This window comes from Colletotrichum fructicola, assembly GCF_000319635.2.
Source record: "Colletotrichum fructicola Nara gc5 chromosome Unknown KSG_Nara_v1_contig06, whole genome shotgun sequence".
Taxonomy (NCBI): Eukaryota; Fungi; Ascomycota; class Sordariomycetes; order Glomerellales; family Glomerellaceae; genus Colletotrichum; species Colletotrichum fructicola.
Window position 1 is genome coordinate 1,166,463 of NW_027094056.1, and position 17,586 is coordinate 1,184,048.

Below are 17,586 nucleotides of genomic sequence, written 5' to 3' on the forward strand. Positions count from 1 at the left end.
CGTTTTCTCCAGAGACATGCACCCAAGCACACACGCGCGCGTGGGAAAGTATACACCTATACACATAAGAAAAAGTAAAGCTGAGAGACGTCACGGCGCCATGTTGTCTCCTTGACTCGTAACAATGATCGACGATTAAACCCCGGCCAGTCACATTTTGACGTTCCGAGATGGCAAGTCCTCCGAGACAACACGAAGCAAACGGCGAGGAGTGCTTCTTTTTTGGGAAGAGAGAGACAGGCAGACAGAGAGAGCGAACGAACTGTTTTACAGCAGGAAGGGGTAGGGTGAGGGGAGAGGGTGAAATGAGTGAGGGTGATGATGGAATGCGCAACATGTTTGCTTTTGCAGAGGAGGTTTAGTTTCGTTGTGTTGAAAATGTTCAAGTAAGCCGCTCGTAAGCAGGAACGAGGAGGACGGAAAGTGAGCCCTTGTCTGATATAGCTCATGAGTTTATTATGACTCTGTGCTGATTTCAGCGTGTGCGCGGTTCATGATGATCTCATTGACTGTTTGGCGAAGGAGGGTCGTCTATCTTTTCAGCTCATGGCTTTTTGCATGTGGTTTTGGAGATCGCGCCCGGATGCTGGGGGCTCGGGACTACATGTCTTGGAAGCCCACCTCCTCCTCCTCCCGCGCCGCTTAAGTCGCATGTCCATCGTGAACTGCACGCGAAGGCTTGAGCGGCGAAGCTTGGTGGTTTAGCTAGCTTCGAATGAACGCGGCGGCGACACAGAGTGAGAGAGAGGCAAAGGGCGACGACGGTTGCAAAGGGGATTTGTGAGATGTGAGAGTGGGAAGGGGGGCCGGCACGCTGATCGCCGCTGCGCCCGTCACCATGGCGCTGAGACAGACCGACGACGTGCGTGATGGAGGCGTCGTCACCTCTCGCCTGCAGTAGCCTCGATGTTGGCCCACGGGGAGGGCAGCGGAAGGGAAACGGGGAATGAATGGGGCGCACGCCTCTCTCTCAATGATCAACGACAAGTGTTTTGACGACGCTTGGACTTGTGGGTTTTGTAACTTCCGATGTGCAGTGTTGACAGCTGAGGACCGCAACCTGGTTGAGGGTTATTGCTCCGATGCATACTTGCTTTATTCTCTGGTGGACGTGAGGTTTTTGAGGGCATTTCCAAGTCCAATGACGGGGCGTGCCACCCTGGTATATCTGCACGGTTTTTTTGGGGACCATGTTTCTATATCTCTCTTTCGATGTCTGGTGTCGGCATTTCAGCTGAACCTGGGGCACTTGGCCGAGTATGGTTCGTTCATCAGCTCATTTGATGTTGGGGCCTATGCGGTTTTGGGTTTGGTGTTGCTCTGATATGTTTGCTTTTTCCTCCTTCTTTCCCACGCGCGCACCGCACACGCTTCGCTTGCTGGCGCTGTCTTACGTCTTGTCCCCCTCCCCTCTCACCTTTCTGGAACCCCTGAGCATGTTTCTGCCCGCCGCGAGCTAGCCGCTTCGTGCATACGGGGAAGGAGGCTACTGCGTGCTGCACGAGGGATCACAAGAAGCATGGAAAGGGCACCGGGGGTTGGGTGGTTGAGGCTTTTGAGTGCCACGAGTGTTGTTCAGAACGACGACCGTGCCCAGGAATGGAACACTACGCGGGACGCTTTTGTGAAAAGCCCTGAAAGAAGAAAGTCGGTGTTTTCCCGTGTCAGCGGAAGCAAGGCATAGGGGGTTGGCGATGAGAGGGTGTTGAGAGAGACGGCACAGCGCGGCGGGCGGACGGACGGACGGGCGGGCGGTGCTTCGGCGCGGCTGGGGCCGGCACCTGATACTCCTCTCTCTCTATCTCTACGAGTGTCGTTGACTTTCAAGACATCTGATGGGGCTAACGAGGTGGTTGTCCAAGTTGGACTAGTTCTTGACGGCTTACAAGAGAAGTTCGAGGTCAGACAAGGGCATCCGTCTCTAAGCTAAAGCCAACGCCAATGTTGTGAGGCCTCATATTCCGGAGCACAACAGGGCTGGTGGCTTGGGGCCGGGAAAAAATTGGGCATGGTTGAGGCAAGATTTATCACATCGTGATTGTGAGCGAGATCTAGATTGTACCTCATTCTTGTTTCCTCGGACTCTGGAGATTAGGTTCTGGGGTGTGTGGAGGAAAGGCGACAAAAGGCAACCTAAGGTAAGGCATGCTTGTGTGTTGGGCTGCTGTCTGGGGGAGGCGTGTATTGTGTCTTGACTGTCTTGTGCGTGTATTGTCTTGAATGTAGTTCAATGTCTCACCCGCAACGAGATTGTCCTATGAGGCAAGGGACATGTCCACATTCCCATCCCCTTGCCGCCGTTGCACGCATGGTCTTTTTTTTGACTCTGGCGTCACTGGATCAATCTTTGCGTCGTTATCGACAACGGCGTGGAAAGGGAAGAATGTTCGCTTGGACTCGATGGCTGGGTTTAGTTCTACTAGTCTTGACTTACCCGTTCGTTAAGAAGTAAGGGTTCATCGACGCCAGGAAGGGAAACGGTCGAGCCAAAAGAGAACCCCAAACTTATTGTCTCAAGCCACGCGAAGACGCTACGAGCTTCTAGTCCGAACGTCGATCAGCGAAACCCGCAACGGTCGGCTAGAAGAACGCATTTTTCAACCTCGTTTCTCGACGCGGCTGTATCTCTGCTTTCTGTCTCTTGTCTCTCTTTGGGCGTAGCCATCGCGTATCGCCATCCCACAGCATATTACGGCACAACAACGAACGAGACAATCCTGCGGAGGGTTTCCCATGCATGTCGTACTTGACTTGAGGATATTGGCCGTATTCCGGGGATTGAAATGCAGCATGCTGGTCGCACCTGATCAAAGCCCGCGAGAAGAGAAAGAATGGCTGGCCGCTGCCCGCCGCAACGCACCCCCCGCCCCGGCTTTGGCCCAGGTTCCGCCGGGGGGCTTTGCTGCGCAGTCAAGACATTACCATTGTTGATCGTTTCTTTTTCCCCGGATGGCCCTACCGAGAACAGAAGTGACGTCCGACGGCGCGGGATCGTGCAAACGTTCGTTTCTCGGGCTCTGGCGGGCTGCAGGTTGCAGGTTCCTGGCTGCAGCTAACCAGGGCACGGAGGCCAGCCAGCAAGCGAAACAAACACGTTTACTTGTTTCGATGTTGCGGCATTGCTGACTATCTCTCGCTAACTGACCAACTAACCTCCTGTCTCCTGCCCTCTCTATCTCTCTCTGACGTTGCTTTTCTTTCCCCCGGGGTTTGGTAAAGCTGGGCCCCTTGCCCGATCGTTTTGCTTACGAAGACATTACATGGCTGACCGGTTGGTTTGACTCAAACCCGGAGCCCGTATGAATGGGCATTCTTATCAATATTCTCACACCGAGATTGTTGGGGAAGGCTGTACACGGCGAGAGGGATGTAGACAATAGACACGGAGGGCCGTCCGGCCGTGATGCATCGTGCAGGGGGGGCTAAAAGCAACCCGCAGCCGCGTAGCCGCCTCCCTCGAGCTTGGAGCACCGTGTGACCCCCCTTCTCCGGGTCGATCCCATTCGGATATTTGGATGACGGGGGGACTTCAAGGGAGGCTGAATTTCGACTGGCTGGATACCGGACGGTGGCATTGGCTGAGGGAGGAGGAGGAGGAGGAGGATCACCAACCAGCCGCGGGACGTGCATAGGGGGTCGGGCAGCATGTTTGGAACGCCGCGGTGCTACGCCGCAGCACGGGGAGCATGTTAATCTCGGGGCGTGTAGCGCTTTCCGGTACGGCTATGTGTTTGGCTCTTTTCAGGTGTGATTAGAGCAGGAGGAGGCAACATTGCATGCCATTGATGGCTTGGGAGGCTTGAAGCCATGCCATAGACAAGCGAGAGAACGGCCGTTGTCGAGGCTGAGGAGGCCTTTCTGGCTAGATTGGGAACGTTCTTGGACGACATCCAGCCGTTGATGGGCGCGTGTTCCGCCCGTTCGAGATGCCCGTCGCCTTCGGCTTGTTGCCGTGTGGCTGCTGACTGACTATTAGAACGTCAGTAGGAAATGCCAACACGCACGCCTTGCATCCGTCCATGTCCCGTTTGGAGCGTTAGACTCCTTTCTCCGCCCAGCCCTGCGAACGTTTTGGCCGTGGGCCCTCGTCCCAAGACCTTCTAGACTCACAGGTCGAAGGCTTGAGACGGATTGTGGCGTCTGCGGGCGCGGGAATTGGAACGTGATGAGAAAGGTCGTCGCGACGGAAGGGATTCCTTCTGTGCAGTAGCCGCTGTTTAAGCTGTTTCTCTATTCCTGGGTCCTGAGACATACTTTGGCAGTTGACAAGAGAGTGATAGTCTACTCTGTACTTCCCGCTGCCACCTGGGAGTTCTCTTGTAGGCGTACGCCTCCTGTCGTTTCCGGTCGTATATTGGGCAGATCTAGAAGCACGCGGATACGGAGGTTGGCGGAGCGAAGAGTGTACGAAAGCAACCTCCTTCCCTTCTGGTTTTCGAGCGAATACCGCGGCCGGCAGTGAGACTCGATGCTGGAAGTGGTTAATGGGCCGACCAAGAGGGTGAGGTGAAGGGACCTTTCGCACCCCTCCCTCCTCTGGAGGCGACGCAGATTTGCGAGATCGCAGTGTGGGCTGTCACATTTTTACTCGCTGGCCCTACAGGTGACAGATGTGACAGAAAGGCGCAACCAGTCCAGATGCGAGGTACATTTGCCAGCCAGCACAAGGAGAATTCCGTCCGGCTCTCTCTCTCGTGTGTGTGTGCGTGTGCCGTGTGGTGGATTTCACTTCACCGCTGCATATCGTGGGCTTTTGATCTTCAGAGGGATCCATATACGCCCCCCCCCCCTCTTCTCCCCCTCTCTATGAAGCCTTACTCATCCGCCGTTGCCGTCATGTGTCTCGGCCTGAGTGCAAAAAAAGCCTCCTGGACTAACGTCTTGCCCTGAAGCAGACCGGCGGATCCCCTTCACGGCCAAGCTATGCTGCTATCAGGGAAGGGGATGAGCGATATCTAAGGCCCTCCTCAGTGTTTTCACCGAACCGAGCGACATAGGAGAGCAGCAGGGTCCGCTGGATGCGTAATGAGGACTCTGCATGAGGAGGAACAAAGAGGGGGCGAAGGTTTGTCGTCGTTGACGTGCTGGCTGGCGTCTCCCACACACACACCCCCTTGGCCATGCGCTGGTGATCATCCACAGTGATCTCTGGTACGGCACGTACGGCGCGCATATGCGGTTGTCCACAGCCTGGGCCCCCTCCATATTTCTCCCCGTAGCGTCGACATTCAACGTGAGGATTCAGGGATCTTCAGTGAGATGGGGGGCCAAATAGTGTAGTTTAAAGGGGGGGTTTTAATGCAGAGCGACCTGCTCTGTGGCTCCTCTTGGCCGGTGGAATCGTGCCACACTTACCTGTGCCAAGGGCCGCTGACGGCGGCCAGGAGGATCAAGAGCGTTTAGAACGGTCTCTGGGTAGCTTAGTGGATGCTTATGAATGGGTAACGTACACGCATGATCTCGTGGGAGCTGAGCATGTGCCGTGCTACCTGTGCCGCGCATTTGGGACAGAGAGAGGCCGCGGTTTTGCCCTCTGGCGAGACTGGCGGCAATAAGGTCCGTTCGGGAGGGACGTTACATGCGAGACCGGCCGAGATCTTGCGAGACGCCGGGACGGGGCAGACGCGGGAACAAGAAAAGGCATGATCGATGTCAGCGGAGCGCAGATGGCCCAGTCTGGCCCGGCCGACGAGTCTTCATTCATCTATCTGCTGGAATGAGGTCGGAATGAAAGGGCTCGAAGGATGCTGATCGTCACTTGTTTCCTCTGCTTGGAAATAGCGACTTTCTCAAAGCATCCGGGATTCTCCCCTTTCAAGTGGACTTGGTATGACAGCATGCGCGGTGGATGGGCAGAAACTCCAGATTGCTGGATCCCGCCACCCTTGTTCGACCATGACACAGCAGCGTTCTTCCTTTCCCTCGGAAGGTTTTTTTCTTGCCTGTCGCTTTTTCTTCTTCCCCTCTGCTCATCATGATTTTGTACCAAAGTTGTAGAGATACTGCCCAGGTTGCTCAGTTCCCACCCACTGTACATGCTCATCTTACCCCCCTCTCGCTCAGTTTCTTTCGGGGTAATACCGTCGGGGAATCGGGATGGACGCTGCGATTTGCAAGATCCCTGGAAATGATCCTCTGAATCGCGGTCCTCCCAGTCGGCCCAGGCCCACGATTTTCGATACGTATGCAAGCACAGCCTCGGTGTTTCCTTGCCAGGGGTGGGAGGGGAGAGGGACAAGAGAGCCAGTCAGTGGACACCGGATCGAGGTTAAGCTCGACTCGGAGCCCTCCCATTTGTGTGTCATGAATACATGCTACTTTGAAGTATACAAGAATTCGATAGAGGGCGCCATCTTGCCTACCCGTTGACGGGGCCCCTTCTCCTCTTCCTTGGTTGCGGTCGTGATCGTATCGTTGTGGGCTGCGTAGTACGTATCGGCCGACGTAACTCTGCAGCCCACAAACGGTCGCGGAGAACGTGTCTCTGCTGGGATCACCCCTATTTATCTGATCCCGGCGGCGAGGAAACTGTGGGCAGGCTTCCTGTTGATGGATGGCGGAGTATCCACTGAGCAGCTAGTGTCCCTCGTGAGGAGCCCACCGATGAGGAGACGTTGAGAGTTCGTAATGGAAGGTTTCTCTCGCTTTTTGGAATTTTTCTTCTGCTCGCTCTTTTCTTGACCCTGCCGTCTCCGTCGAAACTCTCACAAACGACTCCAATTTTACCCAATATTTTCTTGATTCTCCCCTGTTCCCAGCGCTTGCCGGGAAGAAGAGCTCCAAAGGCTCGGTACTCGCGGAGCACTCGCGGAGCACTCGCGGAGCCTCGTCCGCAGCTTGGACGACGTCAAGGTAATTATCAAGGACGGTGATCTGTGGACACCGTGACTCCATCCCGTGTAACGTCAAGCACATGCACTCCCTCATCGAACAGTGAGAGAGAGAGGCGGACGCGGCACAGGCACAGGGGGGGCGATGTTCTTTTCTGCTTTTGAGGGGAAAATGGGAACGGGGGTGAGGGACAGGACAGGCAGGACAAGGCAAGGACCCATGTCCGCGATGCAGTTGTCGATTTGGGGATAGTTCGAGGGGGTCCGACCTGCATGAGCTTCTGCTTCTGTCTCGAAGAGATGCCGTGCCTTTGCCCTTTTGCCCACTCGGAGCCGGTTTTCTGTCAGCAGGCGCATTGGCAATATCCGGAACTCGCCCGACAACTCGGTACAGGTTGCTGCTTCTAACGAATGCTGCTGCTGCTGCCGCGGCTTGAGCTGTGCCTTTGCCTCGCATGGCGTCCAGTCCCTATCCGTCTCCTCCAATATTGGAGAATGACACGGGGCCTTCCTCCTTTTTCTCCTCCTCACAGCAGGCGGCTATGCCGCTAAGAGGATTGAATGCAGGTTTCCGCAGGACAGAGCTGCCCCGGATAATGAAAGCCATCCATGAAGCCCCGACCCAACAGCCCGCCCCGTGGCATGTTACACTTGCAACGCAGCCTTCCTTAAAAACCCCCATGGGCGGCGGGCCGCGCTGACATATGATGGCAGAGTTGCAATATCGAATTGTAAAAAAAGCATCCGGCGTCCGTTCGCCGGCCAGGAAGCCCATTCCTGCCTGGCAAATTGCGTATGTGTCGTGGTATGTTGTTGTTGTTGTGTGTCACAAAGCTGTCAAGGAAAAAAGCAACCCGGGACTTCGGGGCTGTCTTAGCACAGGCGGATATAGGGATTTCCCACGCAAGCAGGGAGCAGGGGGCCGGGGGTCTTCCTTTTTTATTTATTTTTTTTGGTCCTCCTCCTCTGCTCTGTCTGTGTCTGTTCCACTCATAGCGCAGGAAAGGGCGAGCGCCGCTCATTTCGCAAGCCGCCTTTCGTTCCTGGTGACAGGGCTGGGGACGTAAGAAGGGGGGATCATCCTGTCTTGACACTATGAGGAATTCCCAAACGGTTGTCTAGCCCTCGTTGGACGCAAACAGGGACATCCTTCTCTCGCGCCATGTGGCTTGCGAGTCATCAACGTTTCCCAGGCCTGCGAGAATCCCCAAATTTATCGTATTGAACCTGGCTTCTTCCCCGCAGGTGTCCGACTCGTAAGGTCGTTCGAGAGAGATGAGCAAGGCTTATTTTGCTATGCGGATTTGCGTCCTTGTTGGTGGACACGCTCTTCTGTTTCGCCTGGCGGGCAGCTGAGCGCAGAAGGGGAACTTTGGTCATGCTGTCTGCAACTCTCTTTATCCCGATGCGCGTCCCAGGCGCTGAAGGCGGCAAGGCAAGCTGCGTCGTAGAAAGAATGGACGTCCTCTCAAGAGTCCGGAAAAGAAGAAAGCGTGGTAGTTTACCCACTGATGTGCAGTTGAACTGGCATGCAAACTGCATCTTGGCCGGTCCCAATTGGTGGGCGCGGTGCTCCCGTACGTGTCATAAGCTCTCGAAGCCTTAACGCATATGCGGCCCGCTGGTCATCCGTCTTCAACGGTTGCTTCGCTGGGTGTGTCCGATGCGGTGGGCAGAGGATCAACAACAGCAAGCAGCAGCACAATGGCGGGTACCGAGTGTTGGTGACATCCATCATCCGTGACGAAGCAGCCATGACAGACGTGCTAAGTTTGCAGCGTGCTCCCTACCCTCCTCCGTCAGGCTTGCGCGTTGGACACGCCTTAGCAGAGGGGAACAACAAGCGACATGCCGGGGTCCCTCCGACTGTCTCGTGTTGCACCGCAGGCTCGCCCCGATGGTCATCGTGCATCTGTCTGTCTGCCTGTCTGTCGATAGCTGCTTGCTCACCTTGACCCCCTCTACCTGCAAGCTGGCGCACACCGAGGACGGCACAGGCCATAGGCACGGGTAATATGCGTTGGAAGATTGGCGACGGGCGCACCGGTCGAGCATGAGGGTTGCAACGGCCTGCAGATGAGTCTGCATTCCATTCGCTGGCTTCGCTTCCCCGAGAGGCGGCATTTCCCCCAGGGAGCCAGCAGCAGCATGTGCTTGTCATTGACATCCATGGGTTGTCGCAGGAGCAGCAATGATGTGTCGCTCACCCCCAAATGTGTTTCCTCCCCCCTTCCTCCGGTCTATTGATGCATCCATCGCCAATATCTCGACCTAACTTTGTCGAAATTGAAGGCGGAAAGAAGGGGACGTGAGATAGGAAAGATGGCAAAGGGAGCCTGGATCTTCAGTCTCTGAATCACCGTCGTTGGCGTTACAGTTCGGAGAGACAAAGAGTTCAGAAAAAGCAAAATAAACAAGAGAGACACACGATTGGACGTCCCATCCCGGACATATTCCACATTGGGTAATCTCATCGCATTGACAGGTTGTTGCTTGCTGGGCGTTATTAATAGAAATTGTGAGTTCAGGCTTCTGAACCCCAGGCATCGTTCCCCCGCGCAAGGCAACCGCGAAGACGCCCGTTGAGACTCTGTAAACGGATGCATTTTGCAATTCAAAGGAAATGATGGGCGTTTGGTCTGGCTGTCCAGTGGGTGTAAGGAGGAGGAGGGGGGCAAGTGAGAGAGAGACAGAAACATCCGGTCCGGGTCGGAGGAAGAGACAACATGTCGTTGACTGGAATGTTTGTCCACCAAGCGACGTTGGAGGATTAGGGCGGCTAGGGGCTTGTTGGTGTGTGTCTGTGTGTCACTGGGCTGGGATTTGCCGTTCGCTGGCAGGACAAGACTGATGGTCCATGGACTCTCTCCAAAAAGCGCGTGAGCTGTGGCTGATGCGGCCATTCTAACAAGCCCAAAGAGAAGCCAAGAGGGCGGAAGCACGGGAACCAGACTAACGGCCAGTGTCAGGCCATGATGACGCCCGTAGGCGTCGAATGAGATGTCCATACGCAGAGCCAGAGGAGTCAGTACGGACGCGGAGGAAGAAGGAAATGGCAACGAGTGACAGTGCCGCAGTTCCATCCCGGGCCCCGGGCCCTTTCTTGACGTCCGAATGGACGATCGTTTGGGGGAGCGCTGCATGGGGCCTTGCGATTTATTGACAGGCCTGGGAGAGGTGAACAGGGGAGGCAAGAAAAGCCAAGACGCTGCAAGACGAGGGCTACGGGCTATGGTACATTGCAGAAGAAAAGGGAAGATGGGTAAATGCAGGTCTAGCCACGAGCGGCAGAGGAAACAACAACAGACCAAAACGCGAAGAGAATCGGCGGTGCGAATGTACGTGTTTGATAGACAAGCGACCACGACGACACCGACTCAGCGTGATGGAGAGCAACGCAAAAAGTCGAGTCGCGGTCAGCGATCCCATGAACAAGGGCCCTTATTTGGCGTCATGGATAAAGAACGGGTTCCAGGTCCCAACCGTCCACTCAAACCACGGTTCTCCGATGTCGTCTAGCACGCTTTCAGAAGAGGTTGCAGCTCTCGCGTGGTATCTGGCCCCGTTGGGCGGCGCGTCCAGTCCAGTCAAAGAAGCGGTGCTCGCAGGGCAGGGGAGTCCCGGCTGATCGTCGCGGAGGCTGGAGATCACAGGATTGTCCCGTGGGCCTCAGCTTCTTTCCCATGCCTGGGAACGGTGCTTCGCACACCCTCTTCTTCTTCCCTAGTGCGCATGTAGAGAACGACATTGCCGTGAGCGTAGGGAACTTTCGGGAGGATTGGAGAGAGGCGTCCAATGGGATTGCCGGCCGGAAATATGTTGGAGAAGGATGAGGGAGGCAACGTTCACTGATTAGGAAGGCTAAATTCTGTACGTTGCGAGGGTTCATGTCAGTTGTTCTCGAGTTCAATCAAGAATCGAACGACATGCCGCAGTAGATTGCAGTAAACTGGGCCTTGGTTCCCTTAGTCAGAAGTTTGTGTGGCCAAGTTGGGGGCCAAAGACGAGGGTCTTTCCGTGTCCTTGTACCGTCTGCATGTCTGCCTATGCAGTATCTGTCTACGGTGTATCTGTCTGTCTGGTTGCTGTCTCCGACCGACTGTGCGGACTAGTGAACAAACCAAGTTCGTGTCCGCCGCCACAGCTCTAGCCGAAACTCTCGGTTAGCCATCTTCAGTCCGGACAATCTGGCGCCTCTCTGGGGCCGAGGAGAGATCTAATCGAGATTGTCCGCGTCACTATCGGAAGCCCTAGTTGTTGTGATGAAGTTGAATTGCCCAAATCTCGCTGGCCGGGGCCTATTCAATGCGAGGCGGGCAGCACTGAGGAGCTGGCCCCGAATTGCTAATAAAGCTGTTCCCAGCGGCCGACCGCATGGAAAGCAAATTGGGGCCTGTGCTTCCGCGTCGTCCTTCTTCTTCGTCTCCCCCACTTTCGGAAATCTCAACGCAGCCGAGGGACGGCAGGGGTTCCAGGGGTTGTCGTTCCACTGACGTTCTAGGGGCACAGCCAAGGGGTGTGTGGCATTTCGTTAGTACGCAGAGCGAGCGTTGAAGGACAGACAATGTCCGCCGTCCGCCGTCCGCGGACAGGCGAGGCGTAAGAAGCGGTTAAATGCGAGGCGAGGCGGAGGCGGAAAGATGAAGCTAGACTCATGGCTATTGAAGACACACGTTCCTCGCATCCTCTCCAAGTGTCTCGCTCTAATGTTTGAGCCTCATTTCCCCCAGAGCGAGCGACGGAATTCTCTAGCCTTTCGTCATCTCCTCGGTCCGTAAGAGAGAATCTTGGAGGAGGAAGAACAAACAACAAGGCACACACACTCTCTCAGAAGGATGTGGCGGTGGTGGAGCACGCAACACGCTGGACGGCTCCCAAAAGCAAGCTGATGGGATGAGAGCCAAGGGTTGGACGGGTTGCCCCTGTGCTGATCGACAGATCCTTTCTACATCTTTGTACGCACTACGCTTTTTGGCTCCGCATCCTGGTCAGCGACCCTGCCGCGCAAGGCCAAATGAACGTTGCTGGTGACGCCCGTCAAACCGGTACTGGGCACCAGCCATTGGCCCAGACGCGCGCGCGCTGGCGGCGGGATTTCGAGAAGGGCGACATCATTGTTCATTTCATCAGATGGCATGGGCAAGGCATGGGAAGTGCCGCCGCCGTGCATACCCATCATCCATACACTAACTACATCAACATGGCTGCCTCCCGAGAGTCTCGAGATGCCTTCAGAAGCGACAGCAAGACTAACTCCGGCAGTGGCAGACGCTGTCGCTGCACCTAGGCTTTCTTCTTGAGCAGATTTCCCGAATGTTCATACGCTACGCCTTCGCCTTAATAAGTGCCGAGTGGCTGTAGCTTACCGTCGGGTTACCACGACGAAACCTACTATGATAGTGCGCGGAGCTCAGGCGGTCGGCAGTTGCGTAGTGTCTTGGTGCACTCGTGAGCGCCATGAGCCATGAGCATGTTTGCCATGTGGTGGGTGCTCCGGCTGGAATTCGGGCTGCTGTTGATCATCAGTTGCTTGCTACACTTTACATAAGCTCTCGGGGATTTTGAAGACATACGATAGAGACATGACGCACAACAGACAGAGGCACACATACACAGCTATGTCTTACTGCGAGACTGTGTGGCACTTTTCTGTTCGTGTTTGACCAGCCGTCAGTTTTTACATCTGACCGCCTCGCCGTGTGCCCTTGTCTTTTTAACGCTCATCACCTGGTTAATGGGGCTGGTCAGTGTTGGATGATCTACGCCTGGCAGTTGAGAGGTGTAAGGGGGTTGAAGAAAATCGGATGCGCAACCGGCATTAATCGAACCTGAAGCACAATCCGCACCAAACACACATCGGTCGGTTGGTCTTCCGTGACACCACTCGTGCTTCAGAACGATCATGCATGCGCCAAGCGGTGCACATGGCACACGGTAGGTTGCAAGACAAGCTGCTGCCACGGCTCGATTTTAGAGTTAACGGGACATTTGGCGGCGAGGGGGCATCCGGATGGCATTCTCTCCGCAAGAGCCAAGTGTTCGCGGGGTTGCTGTCGCCTGTCCCAAAACCATTTGACGGCTGAGACGTCGAGACACATACGTAGACGATGATGTAGACAAGCAGCGGTGATCTGACCCCATGTCTTATTTCTTCTCGTTCGGAGTAATGAGGCCCTGGACGAGCTCCTCACTCACCCATCCCCATTGTCGACGGTGAGCCGCTTTTGATGGAGCCCCGTCGAAGATCTCCCAAGGATCCTACGAACATCACAATGGCATTGCCTGGGATATTCCGGATGTTTTAGCAAAGAGATGCACCGCGCGTCGTCTGCTTACCGGGGTGTTTTCCAACGCGGGAGCGCAGTGCCGGCTTCAAACGACATCATCGGCCGTCATGGTGGGATCCCAAGTTCCCGTCCGGGTGCGTGGGATGTTCTTCGAGATCAGCACGGCGGGGACCCCAAACCAGCGGTCGCAGCATTACGGCAACGTGCTTCAGTTGCTGACCAAGACGCCCCGAGGCGGCGTTTCTGGGATAATACCCGAAAGACATCGAGGACGATCACCGCGGCCACCGCGTTAGTGTACTTCGGCCAGAGGTACAAGGGCCCAAGAGGCCAGCCCAGCCCTTCTGCGTGTTCCCTTGTACCGGAGATGAGCAGCACACGCAATGGATTGGTCGACAGAGAGGGAGGGAACGCCTCACCGGTGAGCCTATTCACAGATTCGTTACGTGTGTGTGAATGTGGCCCGGAGTCGTTACATCGGGAACAACTGCACCGTGGTCCGAGACCGACCTTCATGTCCCTCTCTGTAGCGCAGACAGACGATCTACGCTTCCAACGTTGCACCACTACGAGAGAGCCGGACTGCCAGCACAGTAGCCCGGTGTTTGGTAGGTGACCATCCGCAACCGGTGGACGGGCTACAACTACAGCTACTGCACCTACGAGCGTGCCGCCTTGGGGGTAGGAGGGAACGAAAATGAAGGGCTATATGGGGGCCACGATATGACCTACGGGCAATCAAAAGAGGCTCCGAGGTACGACCGCTTCGCGCTGTAGGGTACCCCATACTGCAGGGTCAACACGCAGCAGCAGCAGTCTGCATGCGCGCGCGGGGGGGAGAACCGCCTGGGAAAGGGAAGGGATACGTCGATACGAAAAGCCTGACGGGTGTGCCACACACACACTCACACACACACTGGCCCCGATCTGGATGGACGCCGTTTCGTTTGGCACCAGCTAAGCTCAAGGCAGGCTGGTGCTTCAGCGAACCAGAGCAGGCCCGCCCACGGCAGCCTGTCTGTCGGAGAGGACTCGCTGGAAGACCCCTTGTCGGACAGAGAGATCTGTGATGTGCCAACGACGCCATCGACAACGGAGGAGGCGGGTGCGCTGGGGACTCATGTTCGCGCTAGCAGCTTCAAAGCCCGACGACGTCGTCCACTTCAAACCCCGAATCACGGGACTTGCGCTCCATGTCGTTCGGTTCGGTCTTCGAATGGATCCGTTTTTCTCTCTCTCTGGCTGGGCTCGTTGAGGACAAGAAGATCGTCACTCTTGCGTGGGGAATTAATTGCTTTCTCTCGATACGGAGGCCGAGTCAAAGCAACGGGGGCTGCCGGCCTTAACAGCCAGCGAGCAGAAATAATCCGTATCGAAACAAAACGATTCAACAAGGTTCGCCGATTTCATGCGGGTGCTGAGTCGTTGACAGGTGCTCATTAAAGCCTAGCCAAAGTCAAATAGACGTGGATGGCCGGCCTGGCGGCGATCTGCAGCCGCTGCAGGTTCACGAACTACGCAGGCAGAAGCTACTTCATCTACTTGGGAAGGTTTATTGTTTCTGGCCCTTCATTTCCCGTGCTTCTTGAGATAGATGGATGGGTGTGTGAGTGCCTCGCAGCCAAAGAAATTGGGCGGATTACGTAGCCCCAGCGTCGAACCAACGACACGGACAGCCAAGAGAAGGGTGATGCTGTTGGTGCTCGCACATCACGATCCTCTCCATAGTGGGGATCACCAGCTGCTGCCGATTGGCGAGAGAACGAGATGTTACACCGATGGGAGATGGAGGTTGGGGGGGTCATCCCACGACGAAGGGCAACGACAATCACGACAGATACTAGGTACAGCAGATAGCCAGACAGACAGCCCATGGGGCACCCGCTCGACAGAAGCCAAAGCGGGATGACCAGCCGTTAGGCATCATGGAGTATACATACTACTTCATAGTATGAAGTATGTCTCGGTGAATATGAACAGTGAGCAAGTTAAACAGTTAACTATGCAGTAGTATGTCGGCCAACGGCCCAGCAATGTTCAAGTGCCAGCGTCTAGTAAGGCACTGGCAACCACTAGAGGATTCCATGGCGGTTCTGGTGTGAGTCTAGCGTCGTTCGCGGCGGATAAACGACTTGATCGGTGCTAGCACGCGGCATAGCGGTCCCTTAGCAGAAGAAGCCATCGCCAGAGAAGGCGATGGCTTCGTCCGGGACATGGTTAACACACAGCCGGCGCGAGGAAGAAGCAAGCAACGGCCGGTCGGCCCCCCGGCTCAGGTCAAGCCACGCACGCCTTGCCTTGCCTTGCAACGCCTCGCCTCGTCACACCCGCCGTCTCTTAATAAGCTTGGTGATGGTGTAACTGAGTTTGTTCACCGAGGGCGGAGGGAGAGTCTTCTTCACGGCTAGCTAGCTCTAACGGAGTCTCACAAGAACAGCGGAGTGTCTCTCTCTTACTGAGCAAGGTCTCGCAGTGTCTCTGGCTCTTCACGTGCTATGGCGCTAAACATTTCGCGAAGTTTGACACGGAGGCGCTAGACGACGCCTTCGCCAGCCATCCTCTCAAGCGAAGTCTGAAGTCTGCCCTTCGTCTCAACGTTCCCCGTCGCCCCGTCCGCCCCGAGGTTGGCAAGCGTGATAAGCCTCTGGGGGGTACGTGTTCCTCATTCTCCAAGAGCCACGCCAAGATGTCGTCAGGTCTCAGAGAGGCTCTTCCGTCACATCGTAACGCACATGGCGATGTGCAGAATGCCAATGCAGAAGAATGCAAAAAAACGCTATTCGAGTCGCAGCCACAGACACAGATACAGACAACATGCCACTGCGGCCGCACACAAAAACAACCACACGCATCAACTTGCTTGCTCTTGTACCGGCGTTCATACATCGGCAACTCTTGCTCCCATAAGCCACACGTTGTCACAAAACGTCAGAGCAGCCGGAGCTGTCACGGGCGGAAAGACTTGGGACGACATCGGCGGGACAAGACGTGACGGGGCCTGTCACTTGGTCTTCAGCAGCAATAACGGACGAGTCAACGCTTCATCCGATCGCATTCTGATGCACGATCGTGCCTGAGAAACTCTCGGAACTCGACGTCTTGTTCATGCCATGGCCCGCAGAAGAAGGGCAGCCCCCAGCCCTTTCTCCAACCCAGTAGTCTTCCCTGGCATCCTGTTGCCGTTCCGTGTGCATCCCATTCCCATTCCAAAACCCTTTCCTCCCATCTTGCCCCCGACCCTCGTCTCTAAGGTCGATCACGGACCCCTTTCGCCGGGGCAGTAAGAGCCAAAGAGAGGCACAGGCACCCTGCAGCGGACAGGGGAACGACGAGACATCGTGGTCGGGGCCCGGGGGATCATTTGTTTTGGGAAAGCAAGCACCAGCCCAGAGCAAGAATCACTCACTCACTCACACACACACACACACAAGAATCCGAGTATCAGCGGCAGAAGGAGAGCAGAGACGCGGAGCCAGAACCCAGACTTGGTTCCTCTCCTCCCCATGGCCATGCTCTCCCATGCCCTGCCCTCATCCTTGCAAGGTTCAAGCCACCCTGCGCAAGCGAGGGGGGCTTTCCTGGCGCCCGAGCTAAACTGAAGATCATATTGAAATTAGCCTTTGTTTCCGACCGTCTGTTTCTCTGCCCCCCCCCCTTTCACACACCCTTCGCACACATCTCTCGCACCCCCTCATGCCATGCCAATATGGAGTCTTCCCCCTCTTCAGGAAACAGTCTCTCGGCGCCCCGTGTGCCCCAAATTCCCCTATCGATGCCGTGCCGTCTCTTTGACGCCGCCGCCGTCCGATCCTCTCCCAAAGATGCCCACCACCGATGGAGATAGACGGGGTCACAAGAATGTCGACATGTCAGAGCACACCGACGGCAACCAATGAAGGAGTTTATTGAGCCACTGACAGCAACTGACGTGCGCGGCCCTTTCGCACGGCCGCCGCTGCAAGCGATGTTGACGGCGCCGACTTAGCGGGAGCGCCGGCCTTCTGCGAGTTTGCGGCGACTACGGGAGAGCGTCGCTGGGCGCTTCTGGATGCTTCTCAAGCCACCGGCCGAGGGTCAGGCCCGGACTTCAGGCTGTACTCGCAAACTCTATCTGGGATGCGTCGAGTTGTCCTGGTAATTGCGATCATTTGGCGGAGGGAGGCCCGTCTCTACTGGACTGAACTCAAGTTCCCAACAATCTCCATGGTCCATTTCGGCCTGCTGCCCGACCCGAACGCCTGGCGAGCGCTGTCAATCATTCAAAACCCAAAGAGATGATCTTCACACACGAACCTGCGGACGCCAGAATCCCGCCGCAACGTCTTTCTCGGCTTCGCCAAGCGGTAGTTGCCTGAACGCTGCGACGCACACACGACATGTTCAGAGCAATCCGGCTCTTGCCGTTGCAAAGTGCGCCTCTCACGAGTGTCAACGCCTCGGGTTGGCTCGTCGCCAGCATCCGGCATGAG